Raw genomic sequence first — 13,024 nt, 5'->3', positions numbered from 1 at the left:
TAAGAATCAGAGAGCAAAGTGAATCCTTCACGATCTCTCCGTTTTGAACTAGCAGAGTGGAAACTAACTGTGGTAGGGTAACGGAACCTTGAGCCGCATCGTACCTTTCAGCCACACTCAGTGTAAGCACCAGCAAGTAACACACTATGCTGTGTAGCTCCCTGCTTTCCTTCGGTCGGCATTTATAGATGCCAGCTCCAAGGATCCCACAGGCGTATCATAGATGTTAAGAAACCAGCAAACATATTTCCATGTCTGTGAAAGCCCATCCCTACTCCTAGTCTGTTCATCCATTGGTTAGTCAGCTGGGGGGAGTGACTGCCAGCTGAGAAGACAGCCCTCCACGGCAGTCAGCGAAGGGACATCGCAAAGGGAGAGATCCATTTCCTGCCCACAGGAACCTCATGCTCTCCTGGGGAGTCTAGCAAGCATGTACCCCTGTCCCCATAAGGAGAGTCAGTGACTCAATTGAAAAGCACAGTTAGATAAGTGACAATTACTACATTAATTTATATATACAAGCATTGGCTGAGTGTGATTTCAAAGCTATGGAGTCTTCAGGTCTTCAGTTGTTTGTGTACTCAGTGATACAATAAATCCTTATCAGAGTCGGATTTCTGCTGAGTAGCTATATATATATATATATATATATATATATATATATAAACTAACATTTTTATAGCACTTTGCAGCTTATATAGACTTCACAAATACGTTACCTACCTTGCAAGACACCTAGAGCAGGAACTATTCCTGTACCCATTTCAAATATTTATGTACTGATGCTCAGATAGATAAGGTGATTTGTCCACAGTCACACAGCTGGTAGGCCAAGGCCTGTCCACTAGCCTACGGTCCCCTTCACTACTCCCATGTCCCCACAGCTTTCATGCGCTAGTCTTTTCTCTCTATTCCTGTGAAATCTGCATTTCCCCAGGGCCCTGAGAGTGTAACGATAAGAGTCTCCTTTTCTTCTCTTGGAGCTTCCAAACTAGATGGGCTTTCCGAGAGGTGCTTGGTAATTTCCTTCTCCTGTGTCCAGAAAAGTGAGGTGGCTCTTCTTCCAAGGAGCAGAGCCGATACAGTCCACCTCTCTGATGTGGAGCATCTGCAAAGTCTGTTGCTGCCCCAGCCTGGCGGGCTTGTTTCGTTCGGCAGGGAAAGCATGCAGGCTCTGCAGACGCCTTCCCAGTGCAGAGGCCAGGACATCTCCACGCTTCCATGAATCTCTGAGCACAAAGCAAGTGAATCTGCTCAAACTCCAGAGCTCTGTGCTCCAACCCACTACCCACCTCCACCCCCAAGGCACACACAAACCAGCGACCCAGTTCTCACCCTCTACCACTGTCTTCCCCCACCCCTGTGACCCTCTAGTGTCTCCCAACCAAAGAGAGACCAACCACTCCCGGGAGGTATGCAAGGGAGAGGAAGATGGAAATGGGGCTCGACTCCCTAAAAGGATAAATGGGAAATCCTGCTCTACTTTTCTTCAACATTAAGCAGCAGCTAAGTACCCACCCACCAAGGTCTCGGATCCTTTCTGAAGGGCAGTCTGAAGTGCAGAAAGGTTAAATGGATTAACCATTCTGTGCATGGGCAGGGATTATGACCCAAGCTCCCAGGATACGAAGGCTGACATCCAACCACCCAGCCAATGTGCACATCTTGTAATTCAAAGGACTGACATGCTTGGCAAGTAGTGGACCAGGAACCGGAACTGGGCCAGCATACATTCTGAAATGTTTGCCTACATCCGCTAGGCTCTTGCGGGGAGGGGGTTGTTGTATCTTGTTCACTGTGGCATCCCTGACACCAAGCACAGTGCCTGGCACATAGCAGGTGACCAATACACCTTTATGGAATGACTGAAGCTATCTACACCATCTCTATCTTTGAGCTAAGTCCAAGACACTGAGACCAAGCAAGATTGGTCCATTTCAATGGGCACTGAACCTATGACCCTGGCTGCTTTCTCATGCTGCACTAACCACTTGGGCCGACACGGTCATGACACAGACTCGGAATGCAGGAGGGGCATGGTGAGGACTGAAGGAGGGAAGGTGGGCTGTCCCTGAGCTCAGAGCTTCTCACCATCTAGACTGGAGAGGACCAGCCTGCTATGCATTAAAGATGGTCAAATTCAGAAGATTCTCTGCAAGAAGGAAGGGGCTTGAACCATTTCAAAACAGGCGATTCATTCTGTGATTCAAGATTCAAGACTGGTAGCTCTAAACATCAACTTGCAAAAAACTCAGAAGTAACAGAGTAGATTCCTGCTGCAGGAGCTCTAGGGGGAAGAAGGATCATCATTATTATTATTTCTGTTGCTGCCCTTGTTGTTGTTGTTGTTGATACTACTACTGCTCTTACTATTTCCTTCTCTGACTCACTTTTCCCTTTGGCTTAAACTTCTTACTGGAACTATTCAGATCATAGAGAAAAGAGCCACCCGCACTCTCTCTCCCACCTCCCAAATTTGTCTCAAGAAATATGTACGAATCTACAGAGACAGACCCTGGTCCCAAGATTGGGCAGAGCTACTGCAGCTGCAAAGTTATAAGCCCATAAATAAAGTTTATGGTTAAACTGGCCTGACCTGGCTTTGCCCCTAGGTACAGAAGCAGTATCTTGTCATTAGTATGCAGAACACATCAGCCGAATGTCTGCTCATTTGTTCTCAAGCCACTCTGCTCGATAAATCTTTTGGCAAGGGCAGAGTGGGGAGGGGGGAGCCCAAGGGAGGGGGAGAGAGAAAAAGGGTCAGGAGACAGAGGGGATAACGCTACTCCGAAAGTTACACCGCTGAAACCCAACAGGCAGCCACTGGCTCATGTCGCCGGGTGGAGGGGAAAGTCACAAGTCACAGAAAATAAAGTATTTTGTTTCTCCAGTGATAGGTGAAGAAGTAGGAGGCTGTGGGAAACGTAATCAAACTCATAACATGAGAACTTTTTCAAATTCTTCTAGTTCAAAATCAAGTTCAATGTTATCTGTCGTAGGATTTTACTTCAGAAGCCGTCACCTGCTTTTTTTGTTGCTTATTTTTATCTTTGTATTTGTTTGTTTTTGTTGTTGTTTGCGGAGATTTTTTGCATTTTAAACAGAGGACCGGATCTTGTTCCCCCACACCCCACGGGGGCTCTAAGAGAAACTGCTGGGGCATTTTCTCTATCTCCATCCTTGGCAGCCTAGCAGGCTGCTGAGTAGAAGGGCTCAGCTTTGTCATCTCTGCTAAGGAGTGGAAAAGAAAAAAACAGGGATGGACAGGCCGGCAGGAGAGCCGACCTTGAAAACCCCTGTGAACTAGAAGTTATTGACGGTTGATTTAGTTTGCTGAAGGGGAGAGGCTCTCCTTTGCTAGAGTAACTTTTCAGTTCATTTCTCCTGTTGCAAGCATCTGGGAATAAATCCTGACTCTCCTGGTCTCCTGCCTGGGGACTCTGGTGTGAGGGGAGGGAGGGAGAGGTGGATTCCAGGGGTAGGCCAGGCCCTGAGACCTGCTGCCTCTTGAGGGCTTTCAAATTTCCCATCAGGCAGCGAGCAAGGGGACCTGTCTCCTTCAGCCTCCGATCTGGGCAGAGAGGCATGTTGGAAAGGTGTGCAGGAGTCATTGTAGAGCCTGGAACAGCTCGTGTCAGGGAGGGATGGAAGCCCGGAAGGGCAGAAAGCTAGAGAAGAGAGCCTGGCCCCACATTGTGTAGACCGCCCATCCCCCAACATTGTTCTATGCATGAAAGATGGTTAAAATTAACCTTCGGGGCAGCCTTGAAGGGGAAATCAGAGGCAGGGTCTTGCAGGCGTGGGGCTCTGAGTGAAGGAGGGGCGGGACTGCAGGCCCCAGGCTGCCTGTCCAGTCCTTGATGACACTTCCTGGAGGGCTAAGGGGACTTATAGGCTGAGGGTTTGTGTTTGAGCCTCGAGCCCTTTATTTTAAAACTAGTTTCTTCCCCTAAGCTAGGGGTTCTCAACTGCAGTACTGTTGACATTTGCGGCTGGGTAATTCTTGCGTGTGTATGTGTCTATGTCTGTGTGTGTGCTTTGCAGGGTGTTCAGCAGCATCCCTGGCTTTTACCCACTGGATGCCAACAACACCCCTCACCCAGTTGTGACAGCAAGAAATTATCTCCAGACACTGTCAAATGTCCTCTGGGGGCAACATCATCCCCAGCTGAGAACCACTGCTCCACACGTCTTCTCCCTTTTGCCTCCTCAAGTCCTTGCCATCCTCCTTGACCTTGTGGCCTTCCAAGGACCTTCGTAGTCAGGCAGGACGCGCAGGCACTGAGGGATGTGGTGAGGGAGGAAATACAAAGAAGGATGCCCAGCATCTGACCTCAGGGGATGTATTCTCCCAGAGTGCTGTCTAACTCATCCTTAGAATAAGGACCAAAGAGATACCAGCAAAACGGCTCTTCATGTGGGGCTGTCTGACTTAGCAACAAGGAAAATAAGAAATACATTTTTAGGATAAGTATGTCCCATGTAGTATATGGGACATACTTATACTAAGAAATTCCTGGTGGTTTATCTGGAATTCAAAGTTAACTGGGTTTGCTGTATCTTGTCAGGCGATACTGTCTTCAGGTAGAGGGAATCTCATAGAGGAAAAACCCAGAGAGGGAACAGATGCTCTCATGGTGCAGACATATCCCATTTTCTTAGCGCTATATTTGACCTGTAATCAAAAACAAAAAAGGCAGCCCTCTCCTTAAGCCCACTGAAGTGTTCTCAGAGCTCAGGCTGCACTGGAAGACCAGAGAATGTCTGAGTGATTGTCTAGATTACCCTTCATCTGAAAAAGTAGCCTCTGCTCCCCACTGGTGGTCCTGCTTGCACACCCACGTCGGAGAGTCTTTCTCTGGGCTTCGCTGCAGAGAGGAAGCATGGCCGTGGGCGGGTGAGTCTCTGCCGGGCTTTATCTGGAAGGGGGAGATGTGACCACTTCATAAATCCACAAGGAACAGGCAGGTTTTCTGCTGGAGCCGGAGGAGCAGGGAGAAATCTTCCCTGGGCTTTTTCTCTGTCATCAATCTTGTTTCCTCTTTGAAGGAGAGGGGCCATTACTCATGGCCTGACAAAGTGAAAAGAGGGGCGGAGGGGCCCGGGGAGAAGAAGAGAGACCTAACATGGCAGGTGAAGCATCTGGGAATCCAGGGGGGCCGAGTGGAGAGGGGTAGCCGGGAAAGGAAGAGGAGATCAACAAGGCCAGAGGGAGCAGGGAGCTGACCAAGAGCCAAAGGAGAAAATCAGGTTTATCCAAGTTTAAGGGGAACCTGCACACGGGGAAAGGGGTGAGAGGCAGGAAGAGATTCAGCCTCAGCACAGAGGCACACGGGTGCTTATACAGATCCTTCAGGGCCCTGGGAGCCTTTCTGTCAGCCCTCGCCTTCAGAAAGACAGTGCTAAAGGCCGTGGCTGGGAGTCAGGGCCGTGTTCCAGTCTTGGCCCTGCCTGACACTGGGCACTCACTTCCCCATCCGCGCCTCTGCTTTTTCATTCGTCCAATGAAGGGCCTGCCTCCAATGATTCTTACAGTCCCTCTGGGTGTCGGATTCTGCCTTGACCTGGTTTTCTTTCCATTTTCCTCTTATGGTACATTGGCAATGCCCAGGCTTGGGGCATTCTGCCACTTCCTTCCTTTCGTGAAAATCTGAAGCTCTGAGAAACCCTAGGGAACCCCTGAGCTCTAAGATTTTCTTTGCAAGTGATGCAAAGAGATACTATGTCCAACAGGAGAACCCAGTCTCTCCGAGGACTGGCAATCAGGAATCCAAGGGGGTGAGGACGGCACTGCTCATTTACAGGGTGACCCGAGGGTACAGGTAACTTCCGAGACTCCTTATACCCACCTGTAAAATGGGAGAAATAACCCCCACACAGTTTACCTACTGGGACAACCAAGGAGATGGTTGTTAGGGAAGCGTTTTTAAAAATAGAAAAGTGCTACACAAATATGTGTAATATTACACACATGTGTGGCACACGCACATACACACAGGACAATGTGACTCCAGCAGTCTCTAGACTTTAAGAGTGGAAACAGACCAAGAGCGTGTCTGGGAAGGGAGGGGGCCAGGTCTTTGGGAAGAAGCTGCCAGTCTGTCTTTCCCTCAGGACAACAGCTAAATTCCAGAGCCTCATCAGACGGACGCTCCGTGTCTCAGTAAAACTAAACTGACAAGCATGACCTCCCCTCGGCGGTTCACCTTATTGAAGCTGTCTAGTAGGTGAGACATTTATTAACATGGATGGGCTGCCTACCGAGAGATCCCCACTGTGGAAGGCTCCGCAGAACGAATTCCTTCCCCAGCTGCAGTAAGTCTCTGCTTCAGTATGGAATTTGATAATGTCCTCCTTGCTGAAGGGCCTTGACCAAAGGAAAACCGTGCTTTGACCTGGGGATAGTCAGTCCATGAGGCTGAGGAGCTCTAAATGCAAACCCTAGTACTGAGAGGCACGTGGTTCCATGATTCTGGTCAGGCCACTGTAAACTCAGTTTCCTCATTTGGGAGCTGGGTTAGAACTGTCCACAGTGGGGATGGGGACAGGGAGGGAGAGCAGTGAAAATATCACTGAGTCGTCCCATTCAAACATTGAATGGGTCACAAACCATTCTCTATACTGGAGACCCAGTACTCATACCTATATTTAAGATGAAACATTCGGGAAAAATCACAGGACCAGCTTAAGCAGCACTGCAAATGTATTAGCTATCAATTGCTGTGTAACAAATGACCCTGAAACTTAGCAGCTTAAAACAACAAACATTTATCATCTCACAGTTTCTGTGGGTCGGAACCTGGGCTCAGCTGAGCTGGGTTCCTGTGCCTCAGCATCTCTCCTTGCGGGCATTCATCTCCAGGCTCCACGGGGACGGGCTGGGAGCCGGGGGGACCTGCTTCCAAGCTCACTCACATGGCAACTGGACTGAGGGCCTCAGTCCTTACCGGCCATTAGCCTGAAGCCTTCTGCAGTTGCTTGTCATGTGGACCTTTCCATAGCACAACTCACGACCTAACAATTGCTTTCCCTTAGAACCAGGGAGGGTGAATGCAGTGGTTAATTTTATGTGTCAACCTGGCTATACCACACTGCCCAAATATTTGGTCAATTGTTAATCTAGATGTTTCTGTGAAGGTGTTTTTTTGGATGAGATTATCATTTAAGTGGGTATTTTGAGTAAATCAGATTACGCTCTATAATATGAGTAGGCTTCATCTGATCATTTGAAGGCCTTAGAGCAAAAACTGTCCTCCCCTGAGAAAGAAGAAATTCTGCCAGCAGGCGCCTTTAGATTTGAGCTGTGACTTCCCCTGCTGGCCTCCCATCAGAGTTTGGACTTGCTAAGTCGCCGCAATCTCAAGAACAAATTCCTTAAAATCTATCTATCTATCTATCTATCTATCTATCTATCTATCTCTCTATCTATCTCTCTATTTTCTAGCTAGCTAGCTATACGTTCTGTTGGTTCTGTTTCTCTGGAGAACCCTGATTAATACAGAGAGAGTGAGAGAGAGAAAGCCAGATGGAAGTCACAGTCCTTCTGTAGCCTAATCCTGAAAGTGACACCCTGTCACTTTTTTTCCCAATTTTTTTTATTGTGGTAAAATACACATAGTATAAAATTTTCCACTTTAAGCATTTTTCAATCTACAGCTCAGTAGAATTAAATGCGTTTATAATGTTGTGTAACCATCACCACCATCCATCTCCAGAACTTTCACACCGTTCCAACTGAAACTCCCGACCCATTAGACAATAATCCCCACTCCTCCAGGCTCCTGGCAACCACTCCTCTACTTTCTGTTTCTGTGAATTTGACTACTTTAGCTACTTTGTACGAGTGGAGTCACACAGTTTTTGTCCTTTTGTGACTGGTTGATTTCACTTTGTGTGTCCTTAAGTTTTATCCATGTTGTAGCATGTGTCAGAATTTCCTTCCTGGTTAAGGCTGAATAATACTCTAGTGCCTGGATAGACCCATTTTGCTTACCAATGCATCCTTGATGCCCCGTGACTTGTGCTTCATTCTACTGGTTAGAGGTGAGCCACTGGGTCCAGCCTACCATGAAGGGGAGGTGATTACAAAAGGTGTGTATGCCAGGTGACAGGGACCACTGGAACCCCTTTTCAAAGCTGCTTAGCACAGCAGCTGTCAATGGAAAAACTAACATTCTCGTGAAATTTATCAGCTGCATGATCTTGAGGCAAGTAATTTAACCTCCTTACACCTCCTTTTCTCATCTCTCAAATGAGAATCTTACAGTCATGCACCACATGAAGACATTTTAATCAACAACACACCACATATACTATGGTGGTCCCATAAGATTAATACCATAGAGCCTAGGTGTGTAGTGGGCTATCCCATCTAGGTTTGTGTGAGTGCACTCTATGATGTTCGCACAACGACGACATCACCTAACGACGCATTTCTCAGAATGTATCCTCGTCATTAAGCGCCGCGTGACTGTAGTACCTTCTTCAGAGGTGTGTTGTGAGGCAAGGAAACTGCGTGGAAGGCATACAGAAAGTACTCAATAACGCTGATGACGACAGTAGTGATTTAAACATTGAGGGTCTTTCACAGTTTTTGAGAGCTGGCCGTGTCCTTAAAGATGAGTTAGTTCAGCCCGCTCATGTCAGTGAGGAAACTCAAGGAGGCACAGAGACTTGCCTAAGGCTGATTTTCCCATTTATCTCTAAACTGCCATCTCTGCAAATTTCCCCAGTCCTCAGAGTTCGGGAACAACTGTAATCTCCTTCTAGCCCAAGACCTTGACAACAATGCTTGGGGAGGCAAAGTCCACTTTTTAAAAATTATTTCCATTTAACAAATTATTTTTTGAGCACCCGTTGTTTGCTGGGTCCTCTGCTGGGCACTGGTGTCGTCTATTTAAAAGGTAAGTCTGAACTGAAACCTGAAGGGTGAGAAGCACAGGCTGACTGGGCAGCTAGGAGAAGAACGTTCCATGAAGAGGAAATCCTGGTCTGTGGGGAGCGTGCTTCTTCCATGATTCCACAGAAATGGCCTTGAAAAAGCTGCAAGTGACTTCAACCCAAGGGCACCTTTCGTCCTTCTCCTTTGCCTTCTCTGTTGTATCTGTTTCTTTCAAAGCTTCTTCAGACTTGAGTTCCCTGCTTCTTCGGCCTACATGATGCTACTCTCTCCTGGCTCCCTCCTACCACTCTGAACTCTCCTCTTGGCCTCACTCGCAGGCTCCTCTGCCTCCCTGATGTCCTCTGAATGCTCCGCAGGGTCTCTCCTGCTCACTTGGCAAACCCTCCTGACGAGCATCTCATGGTGAAGTCCACATCTCTGGGCCTAAGCCCCATCTGGCCTCAGACCTGTATTTCCACCTAACTGGATCCATCATGTCTTCCTCGGTACTGCCTAAGCCCCTCAAACTCAGCACAAACAAAATGGACCCCATTTTTCTCAGTCCCAATGCCCACAGTTGGACCTTTCTCTTAAGTATCCAGAACCAGTCAATGACATTCGAGCCTCCAAGTCAGAAACCTGAAAGTCAGATACTTCTCCTCCCTCTTCCTTATTAATAAGCCCTATTGATTTCACTCCCTGAATGTGCCTTGAATTGTCCTTTTCTCTCCATGCCTGGTGCCATATTTCAGGCCTTCATCACTTCATGCCGAAACTTTGCAATAGACAGGTAACGGTCCATGCTTCTCCCTGTCCCCCATTCCTCTTTCAAAGTCACCCTCTATGCTGCAGCCAGAATACTATATTTAAAGGCATCTTTCATCACTTCAATCCTCAGTGCAAAACCCACCCAATAAACCCTAAGATTGTTAACAGGATACGCAGGGACCCTTCGCAACCCAACCCTGCCTATTTTTCGTATGCTTTATATCTTGCTACTTGCTGCTTCTCCTTTGACATTCCAAGATGAATTGCTTGCTGTTCCCCCAACACACTGCACTGTTTCTTGTTTTATCCAAGTTGTTTCCTTGCTGAAATATTATTGCCCTCTACCCTCATCCAGTTCCCCACTCTTCCTTCTTTTTATTTTTTAATTTCAGATTACTTCTATTCACCCTGTAAGAGCCAACACAGACATCACCACCTCCACTAAGCCCTCCAGGATTGTCTTTATTATTGTATTCACCATATTTTATTAAAATCTTCTCCCCACTAGACTATAAGCTCCTCAGTCACCAGGTGTATGTCTCAGAGCCTACCACATGGCTGGGACATCATAATGTTCCATAAATCCTTGTTCAACTGAATTCTTCTCAAATTTTTCCTTAAATGTCACTTTAGTTCTACATCAAAACAACAAAAATTCAGATTTTTGAGTGGTGTTTTGGCCTTGAAAACAATTTAACGTGTGCGGCACCCAGCAAGAGCTCAAGTCTGTACCAGAAGGGGCACCAGGTGCTGGCCTGACTGGGACTTGAGGCAACCCCCTCTTGAGGTCATGAGCTTTCCCAGAAAGTCATCCCAGCTGATTTCTTGTGGAACAGAGAGGAGCCGTCCCTGCCAAGCTCTGCATAATTTGCAGATTCCTGAACAAAATAAATACTTGTTGCTGTTTTAAGCTGCTGAGTGTTGGGACAGTTTGTAACACAGCGACAGATGACTGCAACAGGGGCCTTTGTGGTAGAAGACTGCAGGGGCAAAGACCTTAACACAGGAGAGCGTTTGAAACGTTCCAGGTCCAGCAAGGAGGCCAGCGGGATGGAGCAGAGGAAACAAGCAACACGGCAGCAGAAGACAAGGGCAAAGAGGTAGCAAGGGGCAAGATCTTGAAGGACTCCGCAGACATGACAAGGATGTGGATTTTGTCGTGAGTGATATGGAGAACACCGGAGGGTGCTGTATGAAGGACTAACACGGTCTGACTCATATTTTAAAGTTCTAAGGACATGGCGGGTGAAAGGTTACTTATTAAATGAGTATCTAAAGTAGTGATGCTCAATCCTAGCTGCACACTGGAACCAGAGGGGGTTAAAAAAAGAAAAGAAAAGCTTCTACTCCATCTCAGAAGAATTGAATCCAAGTCTTTCTTCGGGAGTAGGATTCAGGCATTAATTAAACAAAAAACAGCTCTCCCAGTGATTCTAACGTGCCGTGAGGGTCAAGATGTCTTACCCAGAGCATGGGCCAAATGGACCACCACCTGATTTTTTTTTTAAATAAAGTTTTATTGAAACATAGCTACGTTCATTCACTGATAGTCATGGCAGCTTTCTTGCTACAATGGCATTGTTGAGTAGTTGCAACAGAGACCACATGGTCTACAAAGCTTAAAATATGTATTATCTGGCTCGTCACAGAAAAAGCATGCCAGCCCCTGGCCTACAGCAATGGGTCTTCAATTTTGCTCGGTGTCAGAATCCCTGGGGATCTTGGTAAAAATGCAGAGGCCCAGGCCTTCTCTCACTTCCGTGAGCCTGGGCCCCTGAGCTCTCCAGGAGAGCCTGCTACACACCACAGTTGGAGAACCACCGGCCCAACCAATGAGGAGAATCGGAAGACACGCCATGCAAGGCTGAATATCAGTGGAAACTGGGCTGAGCTTCTGACTTGGTGACCTCTTGTCTCTCTCTACATCAGTCTTTTCCTGCCATGGCTACAGATTCAAACAGGCTTCTTTCCCCAAATTGAGACATCACAAGAGCCATTTCAGTTGCTCATGAAACCGTGGCATGATGCCCTCCCACACAGGTCCCTGAATCACAGCCTTTGCATGCGCAGAGGCAGCATCACTGGCTGCAATCAGGTACTGGGGGGAAATGTGGTCCATGTGCAGGAGCTGGTTACGTTCTTGGGCAGGATCTGTGAGGCCGACACCTTTCTCCCTACCACTGCCTTCTCTGTAGTGTTTTGTTCATGGGAACAACCTCAACATGTGCCTAATGCAAAGGGTGTTAGTCTCGTTCACTGGCTATCAGCCATGAGCATGCATCATTTGAACCCCTGTGGAGCTTAAAAGAATGAAACCATAATCTCATGCTTGGGCTCCACTCTTGGGGAATTCCCATTTAGTCGGTTTAGGGTGGCAGCCAGGCAGATGATTGTCATGCAGTCACCCATGCCTCGGAATTGTTGTTCTAGACTCTAGAGTCTAGAGCACTGATTTGCAAATGTTACCATGCATCAGAATCCCCTGGAGGGCTTGTTAAAACACAGATTGCTGGGCCCCACCCTAGAGTTTCTGGGAGTTTTGGGGTGGGACCCACGAATTTGCCTTTCTAGCAAGTTCCCAGGTGTTGTTGAGGTTGCTGGTCTGGGGACAAGAACTGTGAGAGCCACTATTTTAGCGCATCGTGAAGTCCTACCATGAAAAGTCCTTGAAGAGCCCGAGGAGCATGGGCTTGATTCAGAATATTCGGGTTCTGTTGTTAAAACATTGGCAAGTTAGACAGTCTCTCCAGATCTCCGTTTTGTCTTGTGTAGATACCGCTCACTGCGGGAGCCCATCTAGGTAACATCAGCTGGCATTCAGATAACTCCCCCTAGAAAACACCAGAAAAAGATCAAGGGTGATGAGTAAAGGCTGAATAAAACAAAGCCCAGGAAAACAAAGCATTTGGAAATTGAAATTACTCAAAGCTCCTTTAAAACCCACCACCAGTGAGAACCTGAAAGTGTAATTATATAACCCATGAATATAATTAGGTGCTTCCCTTAGGACCCCACCCATTTCTCCCAGACTTTGGGTATGGGAGGGAGGGAGGGGGTCCTGAGAGTTTCCAGACTCATGACATGACATCCTACATTCCCCTGCTCTTATAAACTTCCCCAAAAAATAGTACTTGGATCCGGCTGGAGCCAAACCCCGGAGCTTCTTGTCCATCAATTAATATTTATTGGGGCTTCACAATGAGCTAAGCAGGCATATAAAAGACAACAGTTCCTGCAGACTGTTATTAAGCCAGAGAAGAACCAGCACCTCGCCTTCGTTTTCACAAGGTGTTGGCAGCTGGGTGGTTGTGTCTGGGTCAAAATGAACGTTCAACCACTCACCCCACAAAAATTTATTGAGCACTCACTATGTCG

The 13,024-nt window shown here is 47.4% G+C and overlaps 1 long non-coding RNA gene across 1 annotated transcript in view; it reads right to left on the bottom strand.

Annotated features, from left to right (window-relative positions):
- Positions 1–11,145: 11,145 nt before the first annotated feature.
- LOC138916112 (uncharacterized) overlaps positions 11,146–13,024 on the bottom strand; it is a 61,609-nt gene continuing 59,730 nt past the window's right edge. The window contains exon 2 of the long non-coding RNA XR_011422844.1: positions 11,146–12,480. This is a non-coding gene — a long non-coding RNA (uncharacterized lncRNA). The remainder of the gene's footprint in view (positions 12,481–13,024) is intronic.

Source organism: Equus caballus, chromosome 11 (genome assembly GCF_041296265.1).
Source record: "Equus caballus isolate H_3958 breed thoroughbred chromosome 11, TB-T2T, whole genome shotgun sequence".
NCBI classification, from domain to species: Eukaryota; Metazoa; Chordata; class Mammalia; order Perissodactyla; family Equidae; genus Equus; species Equus caballus.
The sequence above is the reverse complement of the archived record's forward strand: the minus strand, read 5'-3'. Positions and strand labels throughout refer to the sequence as shown.